This window comes from Diadema antillarum, unplaced genomic scaffold (genome assembly GCF_040938485.1).
Source record: "Diadema antillarum isolate AM-2024a unplaced genomic scaffold, OU_Dant_1.0 scf00000071, whole genome shotgun sequence".
NCBI lineage: Eukaryota > Metazoa > Echinodermata > Echinoidea > Diadematoida > Diadematidae > Diadema > Diadema antillarum.
Genome location: NW_027270960.1, coordinates 995389 through 1008829, shown reverse-complemented (window position 1 = coordinate 1008829; position 13441 = coordinate 995389).

The window sequence follows — 13441 nt, the reverse complement described above, 5'->3', positions numbered from 1 at the left end:
TGTCACATGGATTCTTAAATCACTAGATTAAAATAAATAAATAAAGAAATTCTGCTCATTTAATCATCTTAATGCTTGTTATTCCCTATGTCATTTTAAGTTTGGCTTGACAGAAAATTTTTATTTTTCCCCTTTAGTTTCCCACCTTGTTTTTCTTAGAGGTTATAAAGTGATAAAGAGAACAAAAACTTATTTTTCCTATTTCATTCATGTCTCTCATTGTGTTAAACTGGTCTTTTGTTGTCGATGTTATCGTGAAGGGCACTTGCAAATGAAAGAAAACATTCAATTTTTGCAATTTTTAATTTTGTGCTTTGGAGGACAAAAACGAATGTGCTCACTCATGCGTTAAGTTTTCGTTTTATTTAACCTATTAACTTCATAGCCAATTATATTCTCTTCAATATGGTATATAATACATTGATTTTCATAAGAATCTTTTATCAAAACTACAACCTCGAAAAAGTGTTTACTTTATTTTTTTGATGAGTATATATTTGTTTTTGTTTGTTTCTTTTTGTTTGTTGTTTGTTGTTTGTTTGTTTGTTTGTTTGTTTGTTGTTGTTTTTTCCGTCATGACTTGTTCTTCTTCCTCCTCCTTCTCCTCCTCCTCTCGGGCACTATACTATACCATGCGGCCTCGGAAGAATCCAGGGTTTATGATACATGTAATTACACATGAAATGATATGATATAATGTTATATGATATAATAATCACACAATGTAGTATATTGTAAAATGATTTAATGTGATATAATATAATATGATATAATATAATATAATACAATATAATATAATATAATCATAATATGATAAGGATGCTTTAATGGTACATATTTATTCATTCATTCGTTTATTTTTTCATCTGCAACAAAACAGGTAAATACGTTTTTTTTTAACACTTTAATGATATAGTGCATATATATATATAAATATATATACATAAAGACACTGCAAAATATGATAAATGAAAATTATGGATATACCATTGATAAGGTAAACAAGAAAAAAGCATTCTTATTAAGTTTTGCAAATACAGGAGATGGGGGACGCTAAAAAAGCAACGCTTGTATAGCGTGCACCCCCCCCCCCCAACACAGTAAAAAAAGTATACATGATTGTGTGATCTTCTACTTTTGTACATTACACTGGAATTACAAAAACGAATTACACGAACTAATGATAAAAAAACTTAACTAGCCCTATAGACAAACATTCAGACAAATCCCAACACTAAGTCTCTGTCATGCAGAAAAGAGAATAGGAACGAAGAGAGAGGGAGAGAAATAACATGGTTTGAAAATGAAATTAAAAAATTTCGATGGCGAAGACAAAAAGTAATGGGTGAACGGAGCCGCTGAGCTATAAATATACGCATAATGTTTAGATTTAGTTTTGCATATAGGTCTACAGTTAAACCTGTCTATTCAGCGGCCACCCAAGGGAGATCAAAAGAAAAATGGCCTTTACAGATAGGTGTTCGCTGTATAGACATGGTCTTCAACATGGCTTTTCTCTCAGGGAGATTTTTATCTGCAGTATTTATGGCAACTGCACGGCCGCAATTGGTCGCCAAGGCAGGTTTGACTGTGTAATATTTCCTTGGGATATACATGTACTGTTGTTCTTTTTCAGTGACACATACCTCCCAACCTTTCTGAATGAAAAATAGGAATGATTTGGCTCAAAGAAAGAAAGAGCAGTTCCCATAGGAGTGTGTAGTAAAATTGTCAAGAAAAATAAGAAACTCCTACTGAAACAATAGCTGGGAATGGTGAAAATTCAGATTCTTCCCTCCAAATTCAGAATGGCTGGGAGGTCTGAGTGACCCACGTCTTTTTTTTTTCTTTTCTTTTTTACAAGCTCCGCTTTTCAGCAGATCACCCTTTTCTATTGCCTTTATTCTTTGAATTGCAATGTGTGCATTGTTTTCTCATTATAATTATGAAGGCCTATACATATTTTGTATCACTTGTTTTATGAGTGTCTTGTAGTTCTTTCACATTGCTCACCAACATGAATTGACAAATGAAAACTTTGAATTATGCATTACTTTTTGTTTGATGGAAATGAAGAAGTGTGAATTGAATTGAGCATTATTGAATAAATCAGACATCGGCGTATCGGTCACCTCCATGCGATGGAACCGCCTCGTTCGGGGTTAAGGATATACAGTATTGGTGGAGATGAGAATTGGGCTTTTAACTTTTTTGCGAGATACCAAGAAAACACTTATGAAATAGTACAGAGCATACCATTGTAAGGTAAAAAAAAAAAAAAAAAAAAAGAGAGGGCGCTGCTCCTGTGGCGACCAGGGATTTTTACTTCTCGTCCTTTTTTCGTCAAATGTTGTGTTATTACCATTATTATCATCATCACCCTTAACTTTTTTTTTCCTTTTCTTATTTTAGTCATTGACACAGACTGGTCATTATCATCATCACTTCATTTTGGGATTTTACAGTTTTGGGTTTATGATGCCATAGCTAATGATATTTGATATATGTCATTTATGAACTGCTATATATGCTTCCTTTCCTATCTTATTCTTTTTCGTTCTCTCTTCTCTCTACCGCTGATCCTCCCTCTCTCTATATTTTTTTTTCCCCGGCAAGTTGATGTACAACTACAATGATTATATTTTTTAACATTATTATATTTCAGAATTTGGGAAATGACTCTGTGCAATATTGGTGGACTTAGAAAGAAATTTATATGATATGATGATATAATCACTGATATTGTTTCTGTATGTTTTTATTTGTTTGCTGTGTTGTATTTTAGTGCGAGTTGGTTTTGGTTCCAGTCTATTACGGGCTGACGGGGGGGGGGGGGGGTGATATTGGAACGTAACAAGAGGGAAGGTTTTTGAAGTTTTTAGCATCATGCCAATGGAGTCCGTTTTTATGCAACGTTTTTATACGATTGTTCTTTTGCATACATGCCCGGTTATTTATTCATTTGTCAAGTGCTATTCCATGTTGTTCTTTTTTTATGTATATATTGTATTTGTTATGCTTTGTCATTTATATGTGAAAATCCCGCGATGAGTTTCCTGTAATACTTTTTATTGGACGAATAAATATGAATTGAATTGAATTGAAGAGGAATTCAAAGTTTATTTGATGAAAATTGGGTTTGAAATGACTGAAACATCCAAAAACAAAGTAAAACAAGGCAATCGTAATAAAGTGTGGGTCCCACACTTTATTAGAATCGCTCTGTTTTGGATATCTCAGCCATTTCAAAACCAATTTTTATCAAATAAAAGTTGAATTCCTCATGGAATTACATGCTCTTTCATATTTCATAAGAGGTTTCTCATTATCTCACCAAAAAATGTTAGAAACCTGAAATTAGGTCCCAACCAAAACTGTACGATCCCTTTAATGTTGCTGGCTGCTGCATGTGTCTTAGTCGTGATTCTAGATGTTATTTTTTTTAATTTATATTAATTTCGAAAATGTATAGAGAATGATACGATTGTATAGAGCATTTATTTTGTAAAAATCCCTAAACCGAAAAATATGCTTCGCAGGGCGAGATGAAGGGATCTGCTTCTCCCTGCGTGTGGAAACTTATAATGAACACAGAATGCGATCTTCAGCTTTGCCTTCGTTCTTGGGATCTGTGGATTGTCGACATTCACTGGTTCACTATCAGAGGAAGAGATGGTCAGCTTGTCCCCCCCCCCCCCTCCTTCTCTGACTTCTTTTATTTTATTGACCTGAAGCTGGATTTGATTTTGAGGTTAATTCCCTAGTGGTTGAAACCATTCTGTAGGGCTTTTTACACTGTGTTTCTTAACCCCGGACTTTCTCTGACCCAGGACTATCGTTAGTCCCGTACCAATTTTTTCAGCTTTTTACACTCGCCAATTAGTCCCGTACTATCTCTTGTCCGGGGCTAAGGAGAAAACTGACCTTTTTACACTCGTATTTCTTAGCCCCGGACTTTCCAAACCACATGAATATTCATAATTACGCTGTGTACTGTACACGTACACGTACACGTACACGCACCGGCAGCACTTGATTACCTCGTTTCTGATTGGTCAGTGAGGGTCGGACTTCGTCTCCGTCGCTCAGCCCAGGATTATTTTTTCGTTCTGTTTACACTCACTTGCTTGGCACCGCAATTGCGGTGCTAACCCCTGCTATTTTGCAGGGCCAGATAGTACCGTACTATCGGTGGGGCTAGCCCACTTTGGCAAAAACGAGTGTAAACAGAAAGTGGGCTAAGGATAGTCCCGTACCAACGGTGGGGCTAAGGCCCCCCCTTAGCCCCACCGTTGGTCCGGGGCTAAGCAAAAATTTACAAGTGTAAAAAGCCCTTGTGTCTCGACAGATCCGCATCGCGTCCGCGCTTCCCCGAAACATTCCGGGGGACTATACCGCTTGCCTCCGAGAAACACTGTTTGCACCGGGGAGGTTTACAGAAGCGTTCGAGCGGAGGAGCTATACGAATAGAACGGCGGGATGTCCTGACGATGTCCTCACGACAACGCAAACTCCGAATGCAAAGTCTCCGAATGTGTCAGGAAGTCCATTTCAGCGTTCAAACTCTCTCAGAAATTTTGCCAGCTCCCGAATGTGCGGAAACGCTTTTGGCAAAGACAATGAACGGAATCTTTCAAGAACATGCGGAGAGATTTTCGAATAAAAGCGTAAAATTACTAATTTTGAGTTACCGCGTCTTGTCCGCGCCCTATAGTGGACTCCAGGTTTTACATGTTACCAAAAAAAGTATAAAACACCCCTAAGCCGATTCTTCGTTTGTTTTGTGTTTTGCTTACATCGCTGCTTCTCTATAGAACATATCTCTCCGTTTTATTGTTCTGTGATCAAAGAAATACCAATAATGATAATGACATATAGGTGAAGTTAATTTTAATGATGACGACAGTATAAACTTGAAGAATAACAATAATAAAGTATAAACATGTAATATGGGAATATATAACAACGAGAACAGACTACAGTTCAATTGAGAGCTGTTTTCGCCGGGAAATGGTTTCTTGCAGTTTGATTTACTTTCAACGTATATGTAATATAAAAACATACATATTGAATTAAAGATTAAAAATAAAGCGGGCCCTTACGGGTGGAAATTCGTTATCATTTCTGCCAGTATACGATTATCCAAGATCAAAGTCTAAAAGGCCAAGAGAGAGAGAGAGAGAGAGAGAGAGAGAGAGAGAGAGAGAGAGAGGACGAGAGAGGGGGATCTTCTCCCTCCAACTCTAGCAAACACATGCACGTCATGATTGATGATTACCCCCCTCCCCCCGAAAATGCATGTACTTTCAAACAAACTATTTCCTTACATAAAAGATTATAGCTTTATCGATTTAAATGATACGATTATATGAAATATTAATACTATATCTTTGTTCATATTATGGTTGGTACATCAATCGCCTACATTATTCGATGCATTACGTTTAACTCAACTGTAGCAAATCTGTGCGATTTGAATAATACTTGCACTTAAGCTATAGCCGACATCTGGATGTTGTTACAAAATTCACATTTTTCCTTATTAACTATGCGACGAAATTTCATGAGACAAACAAACTTTTAACATTTATTTTCTCGTATTGTAAACTCTTCCTTCTTTGAAAACATAAATTTTCTTGCAAACGCTTTGTTTCCTTTTTTTTTAGAACTGTGTGAAATGGATTTTTGTCTCCAGCAATATAGGCCATTACCACAATTAATCTTCGGGTCCTTTTTTGTTTCAAAATAAACTTTCAAAGAAATGAAGGGTTAGAATTAGATGTCGGCCTGTATCGTACATACTATTTTGCAAATCTATGATGGGAAACCGGAAATATAGGAAAAGGGGTGCATAATGTACCACGTCTAAACTAGTATGTAGATACAATGTATTTTGTTTTGTATAAGAAGGATGACACTTCAATGTGAGTTCAATTGGGGGAGAACCCCCCCCCCCACACACACACACAATACAATCATGTTATACTGCATGTTTTTATTGTGTACTCAGTAAACAACTCAAGTATGATAGTACTTCTAAGGTGCCAAAATAAGAGGTATATACATGTTGTGTGATTTATGATAAATTATGCAAATTTTAATCTTTATAGAATCTCTTACTGTTTGACATTCTTCTTCCTCAGATCCTTCTCAGAAGATATATGAATAATAAGTATACCTAAAATTTGCAATAAAGTATGAGTGTAATTTGAGGTGATATATATATATATATATATATATATATATATATGTTTATATATATATACATATATATATATATATGTTTATATATATTTATATATATATATATATATATATAAATATATATATATATATATATATATATATATATATATATATATATATTGTTGTTTCTGTTTTTGTTTTTGTCGTCGTCGTTTTTCCTTTTTTTTTTTTTGGTGTGTGTGGGTTCTTTCCGCATTTACGCATATACACTGTGTTATAATGAGGTCGATTTATAGAAGATGATAATGTCGCGATGAACATAAACTATTCAAGATGATAATGATAACACGTACATTACACAAGCGCACACTAAATAGACCAGAAATGCACATCTAAACTTACTGACTGCAATTCCAATATTCATCCTTCACTTCACAGAAAACACGAAACTCGAGTTGGATACAAGTCCATGTTCTTCATCATCAGGAATGATATCAAATGCGTCCTTTGACATAGTGGAATTAAAATGGGAAGTATTACAATGCTATATGCGGTTAAAAAAGTCAATTTGCTGTACGCAATAATATGAATGTGTTTTGAAAATATACAGGTCTGAGGGCCCGAGGGCATGAAACAAGAATTCCATTAACACAGGTAGCAGGATTATACGGAAGAGGAGGCCAACGGAGTTTCTTCGGTAACTTGAAACTTCTTTTCATACAGAATAGTTTGGTATTCCATCGTTGGGTTTTTTTTTTTTCTTTAAATAGAATTTCAACAGGGATCGCAGCTTGCTTATACTGTCAGCCAATTATAAGCCATGTTCTTTTTTCTACTTATATAAATTTTACGGCAAAGTTAGTGCGTCATTTGCTTTGAATGCGTATAGGGTATTATGTGTTTCGGAATAACGAACCTCCTTCGTAACGAACCTCCTTCGAATACGAACTTTCGGACCCAGCGAACATCACCCCTCCCCCCCCCCCCCAAAAAAAAAAAATAATAATAATAATAATAATAAAAATGAATAAATGAATAAATGAATAAAATAAAATTAAAATTAAAAGCGAAACGAAATACAGAGAGATACCAGTTAATGATACATTAATAGAAAAACAAAATTGCCAAAACAAAAACAAAAGGAATGGAAATAAAGACAAAGGACTGGGACAATCACAGGAATCATTATATGTTATTAATCAAAGACGCGAAGGCAGAACATGAGATACAGAGAGAAACTGAGCAGCAATATTATTATTGACAGGATGAAGAAGACGGAGACATTGTATAGCCCTATTGACTACATCGACATAGATTTAGTTTCGAGCTGTGCAGCAGAGGACCAACGCGCCCACGCAACGATACCTTGTCGCAACCTCTGCATGCGAGAAACTTTGGATCCACAACGCTTTTCCGTCAAAGGAGGGCAGTGTTCGCAGATAACAATGCAGTCCTTTGACAGTTTTGCTATATAAAAAGAAAAGCCCATAACAGAAATGTATGATAATGTTAAGTAAATCCCGTGTATCTACAGTCCAAATTGACATTTTTAGCAGATCTAGTGCAGGCGGTCTCCCGCAGATTTATACGGACACACGCTAACCTAACTAACATCCTAACAAAAGTCTACAGTCAAACAAGCTGGACATTTTAAAGTGTCATCGAAACCTGATAAGAAAGAAACGCTCTCGCAAAACGGTAATAATTGGTTGCAGCCACATTCAAATTAGATGATTCAGATAATAAACTTGCAGACATCATGATGAAAACAAATGCAAAGGAGAAGGGATTGGCCTTATCTTTTTTGCGTTGCAAGATTTTTGGACAACACCAGCCAGATTCCAACTTGATTGACTGATTGCCCTTTACATCGCCGTGAATAAACACCCCATTATTGTTCAGTGTTTCAGTAATAGCCAACATGGGCCTACAATACTCAGGTTGGACTCAAAGCAACGACCTCCTCATTGTTAGACCGGCTCAAATCTACTGGACTATACCGAGCTTCAGCCCGATGCAAAACAACAACAACAACAACAACAACAACAACAACAACAACAACAACAACAACAACAACAAAACCCAAAGAAATATATAACATAGCTTAGACCCGATGGCCTATACAACTCAACGCAAAAATCATTAGTTTGAATGAATTGATACGCAGTACTATAGTACTATACGCAGTGCTAAGAATGAAACCCAAATATGTGAATTGGCGGGAATGTAATATATTCAGCCGAACACATGAGTGAAAATATGAAGATAATGACTTTGCGACGCCGTTAAAACAATACAAAGAAATGCAAAGAGAATTCAACATATTCTTACTTTTCCGTCAAAATGATAGAACACTTGACGTACCTCTTTCATAAAGCGTACTGAATAATATCACCCATAATGCACGTCATTATTTAATAATCAAAATCATAAAGTAAATTTGTACTTTTCATTTAAAGGGGATGGCTAGTAACCGATCAGTGGGAATCAGTGGGAATGCTGGAGGACGATTGTTCCTATCCTTGTGGGATTCATTAAGAGTACATTATATATCTACTGTTGTGTGAAAATAATTTGCTTCAGAACGGTCTCATATTCAAGTAATGTGCAGATTAACGCCCCGTCACTGACCAGGGACGCTAACCTGGAAACATTAAACTGCACATTACTTGAATATGAGACCATTCTGAAGCAAATACTTTTCACACAACAGTAGATATATAATGTACTCTTAAATGAATCCCACAAGGATTGGAACAATCATCCCTCAGCATTATCACTGATTCCCACTGATCAGTTACTAGCCATCCCCTTTACAAAAGATATTTGGTGGAATTCTCTTGACATTTTGATATTTTCTTCATAGCGTTTCCAGAACTGTACCAATCCATATCAGCAGTGGCTGCAACTTATCTTTCAATATTCCTAACTTTTCCACAGATTGTCGGATTTTCCTCAAATTTTAGCTGATGTGTTGGTATTGATATTGTTGGATTCACTAAATCCGTGTGATATTTGGGTTTCATTCCCCTTGAAGGGATAAGAACCATGATCATCTGGCTATTGGTCGCATGCTTGGTATTATTGTAGTCTATAAGAGCTTGGATAAGAGGCCTGTCCAGTAATCACGAGGCCATTGGTTTGAGTCCAATCCCAGTTTGTATGCCCATGATTTTATCTCAGCTCTTCAAACACTGAACAATCTGTGTTTATTTACATCGATGTAGGGCAATTTGTCAATCAGTTGCAAGAAAAACAACTCAGCGCAAAAATAATGAATTCGAATCAGCCGAATTATATTACAATATCATTGTTTTGACAATTCTGGGTCTTCAGTTTTATTAGCACTTTACGTGACATTTTTATTCCAGCAAGATAGAGTATAATGGAGTTTGACCTACGAATGACAATCGTGTGAAATTACAGGACCTATTGATTAATATCAGTCATTGATACCAAGTCAATTCATTTCGTCAGAGGCAAACAGCGATGCTTTGTATATGTATTTTATAAACATCACGCAATAAATCCAAATTGAAGATATTCAATCAGTGTCTCGCTAAATTATGATATGATCTCTTTACGAGGGAAAGACGCTAAACACGGTACATATAAGAAAAACAAATTGGTCACTTTGTAATTACCACGGTGTGCACTAAGAGATGCTCCCAGAGCAATGCTGTCTTCAACGGTTGCCTCTTCATCAAAATCATATTCGGATGAAAATAGAACATAATTATACAGCATTCTGTCCACAACAAACATCCATCAGCAATTCATTCATACCATTCTGCTGTAAAGGGATAATGCATTCAACTTTGTTTAGTAAATGAAAATGCAATTCAAGAAAGGAATATTTGACCAATGTATTCAACGGCTCATGGTCCCTTGTTGCAGGTTCACTAAACCTATATGTTTTCTTGTTCATTGGCTTTCATACACGTTTATGGAAGTATATTATGCAAAATCATTTTATTCATCCATTTACCACATAACATAATAATTTTGTAAGCTGTTCTTTTAGTACTGTCATCGAAAAATATGTCTTTTTGTACTTTGCCTGGTATGTTACAGGACCATAAACTTATTTTACCATAGATTTTTCTGAAAGCGGATATGACTTGTTTTCCACATTGGCCGAGATATATTATAAGGAGAGACAGACATAGCAGAAATCTAAGAGCAACACGTGTATCAGAAGAGTTTTACAGCATGAATCCTTGACCTAAATCCCAAATCGAACCATCATGAGTGCATCAGTTCTCTTGTGCATCTATCATTTGTTTCATGTTTTAAGTCATGATGTACACGTATCAAACTGTAGCAAAAACGCTGGTAGACATTAATCTGCCGATAAAAAAAAGATACTTCTTAAACAAAACCAAAGAGAGAGAGAGAGAGAGAGCAAAAATCAAAGGCAACCAAAAAAAAAAAAAGGCAATGCCAACAGCTGTGAAATTGACGATTGCATGAAATATTCATCAATGACTGAAATATATATTCAGGGTGTCATATTCATGTAAAACAAGACATATGGATGGTATCTACATATTGAAAACAAGAATAATGCACAAATGCTCATGATGATGAGCCAGAATAGTTTTTGAACAAGATTATAGAATATGAACCATGCCATAAAAGAGGAACGAAGTACTCTGCAAATAAATTGAGAGAGAGAGAGAGAGGGGGGGGGGGGGGGGGAGAGCGAGGAGGGAAAGGAGAGTTTTATTGTATTCCAGTTTTGCCTGAAGTAAAGGGAGCTGCAAGCATATCTAGCTCATTCTTTGATTATGGTTCATCCTAAACATTACATTTCAAATCAAGCCAGTAATATACTAGAATTGTGAAGTGTGAAAATGTTTGATTCTGACGGAAAGTGGAAGCCAATGGAATATTAACCACCTTGACTGAAACTTAATCCCATCCACAAGTCACAACCAAACTAGATTTTATTTGTTCATTATGTAATCTTCCTTACCCTGCTTCAGCAAACAAATCATGATACTGACTCCAATCTGCCACTTTCACTTGAACTTGACAGTGGTCAATGGGTCACTTGGCAATGGCCACATCAGGTCCTTAAACTGAGTGTAAGGCAGGGACCCTCACCCATTAGGTGGGAGAGGTCAAAAATGTCATACCGTTACTTTTTTTGTTGTTGGATATATAATAATAATAATAATAATAATAAGGTCTTATTTACCCAGGGTAGCCTCTTCAGTGTTGCCACTGCTCTACCAGAGGGCCCTGCTATTATTATTACCCTAGCGTTGCCAGGTACCCATTTATACACCTGGGTCGAGAGGGACATTGTGAGTAAAACATCTCGTCCAAGGATGTAAGCACTGGGCAGGATTCGAACTCACGATCCTCCGTTCGGGAGTCGGGAGTCTTATCCACTATGCCACAGCGCCCCCCATATAAGGAATGAAAAGGGAAAAAATGAAAAAAAGGCACGTGCGTCCCCTTTAATAAACAAAAAATTGCACGGGAGCCGTTTTTTGCTTGTGTTTTTGTTTTGTTTTGATTGTCAGCTGATTAAACCCGCAAGTGGCACCAGAAATATTTTTGCACTCCCCCCCCCCCCCCCCTTTACGGAAATTCTGGATCCGCCCCTGGTCACATGACTAGCAAAGTTTAGTCACTACATGTACCATGAACTAATTCTTGATCGTCCTATTCAATCTTTAAAATGCCGCCATGATGCTTGCGGTGTTTGGAGCTTCAATGGCATTGCAGCACAAGTTCCATGTGATGTTTAACCTTAAAATCCTTTTATGCATAAAGACTAACATTCACTTCTATCAGACACAAGTATGTCTGGGGAATACATGTTGATTCTGGATTGTAGGGATTTGTCAAATTTATAAGAAGCATGTTTCTAGTGAGGTTCATAGTTGCCATGGGACATACAGCACTAGTTCAGTTTGCACTGACAGGAAATACTTTATCACTTATTCATTATGGAGTTGTCTTTTAGGAAACAAAAATGCGCATCTCAGCTTCTGATTTATTTTGGTGCTTATAATATTGAGCTATATCATCTGTAAATTTGAATTCAGTACAGTGCACTGCATAATGCACGTGCAGGAAAAGGCACACAGACACACAGACACACAAACACACACACACACACAAGCATGTAAACAAACAAGAAAAATACCTCAGTAAACACTAGGCTCAATTACAATCACCATGACTGTGCCATTGCTCTACAAAGTGCACATAAGAGTGCCTGACATCACAGTGGTACATTGTCTAATGAATCATTTATCCTACAGCTGTCATTTCCATACACAAATTTATCACATCATTACCAAATCACCATCGCTTTCATCATCCCCAACTGATAACAATGCAACGATATCTGGTACAAAGTGGTGCAATTAACATAAATCGTCTTTTGGTGAGCTTTAAATGCCTCTGTATCAATTTTATTACTGAAAATATGAAATCTCTTGTCAATCGAAAGATACACAAGCAAGGGTGCATACATGTCTTTTTAAGGTATCTATCTTAAGCTGCCAAGTTATTTTGAGGGACTGATCCAAGAGGTGAGGGGTAAAACTGAGTTCTCAATGTACTGCATGAGCTGAAATTTTCACGTACAGATATTTTCACGAATTGCTACTTGGAGGAAATTTTTGCGTGTTGTTAATTTCGCGGTTGCGAGGGTCCGACTGAACTTACTTATTCGCGCGTTGTTTTTTTCACGTGTTGTTATTTTCGCGGTTCAAAGGCGATTCACAAAATTCGCGAAAATAAAACCACCGCGAAAATTTCAGCTCGTACAGTAGTCATTAATTCATCAGGCATTTTACTCACAAGGTCACAGCCAATTTCTTAACACAGCTAAGTGCATTTCAGATACAGTACTAAAATTGCTAAGAATTCAATCAAAGCAATGGTAAAGGCATTGATGGGAGCACAGCTATTTACTTATTACAGTAATTTTAAATGTGTATCATAAATGTTGTCTAGTTCCTGTAACACAAAATTAAACTAAAGATTTTATATACAATGTATCTTTATGCATGTAGATGTGCTCCTATGTGACAACCTCCAATTACGCATATATTCAAGATAGCAATGAGAATAACACATTGTCACCGTAGATGTACTGGGGGACTTGCATTCAAACAAACTTATTAAAACAGATATAAAAGCTTTAAAAATATATGCCATCAACACTTACATGTTATTATTCTCAAATAGCCATTTCTCATTTGAACTGAAAAGGAAAAGTCTGAAAGAT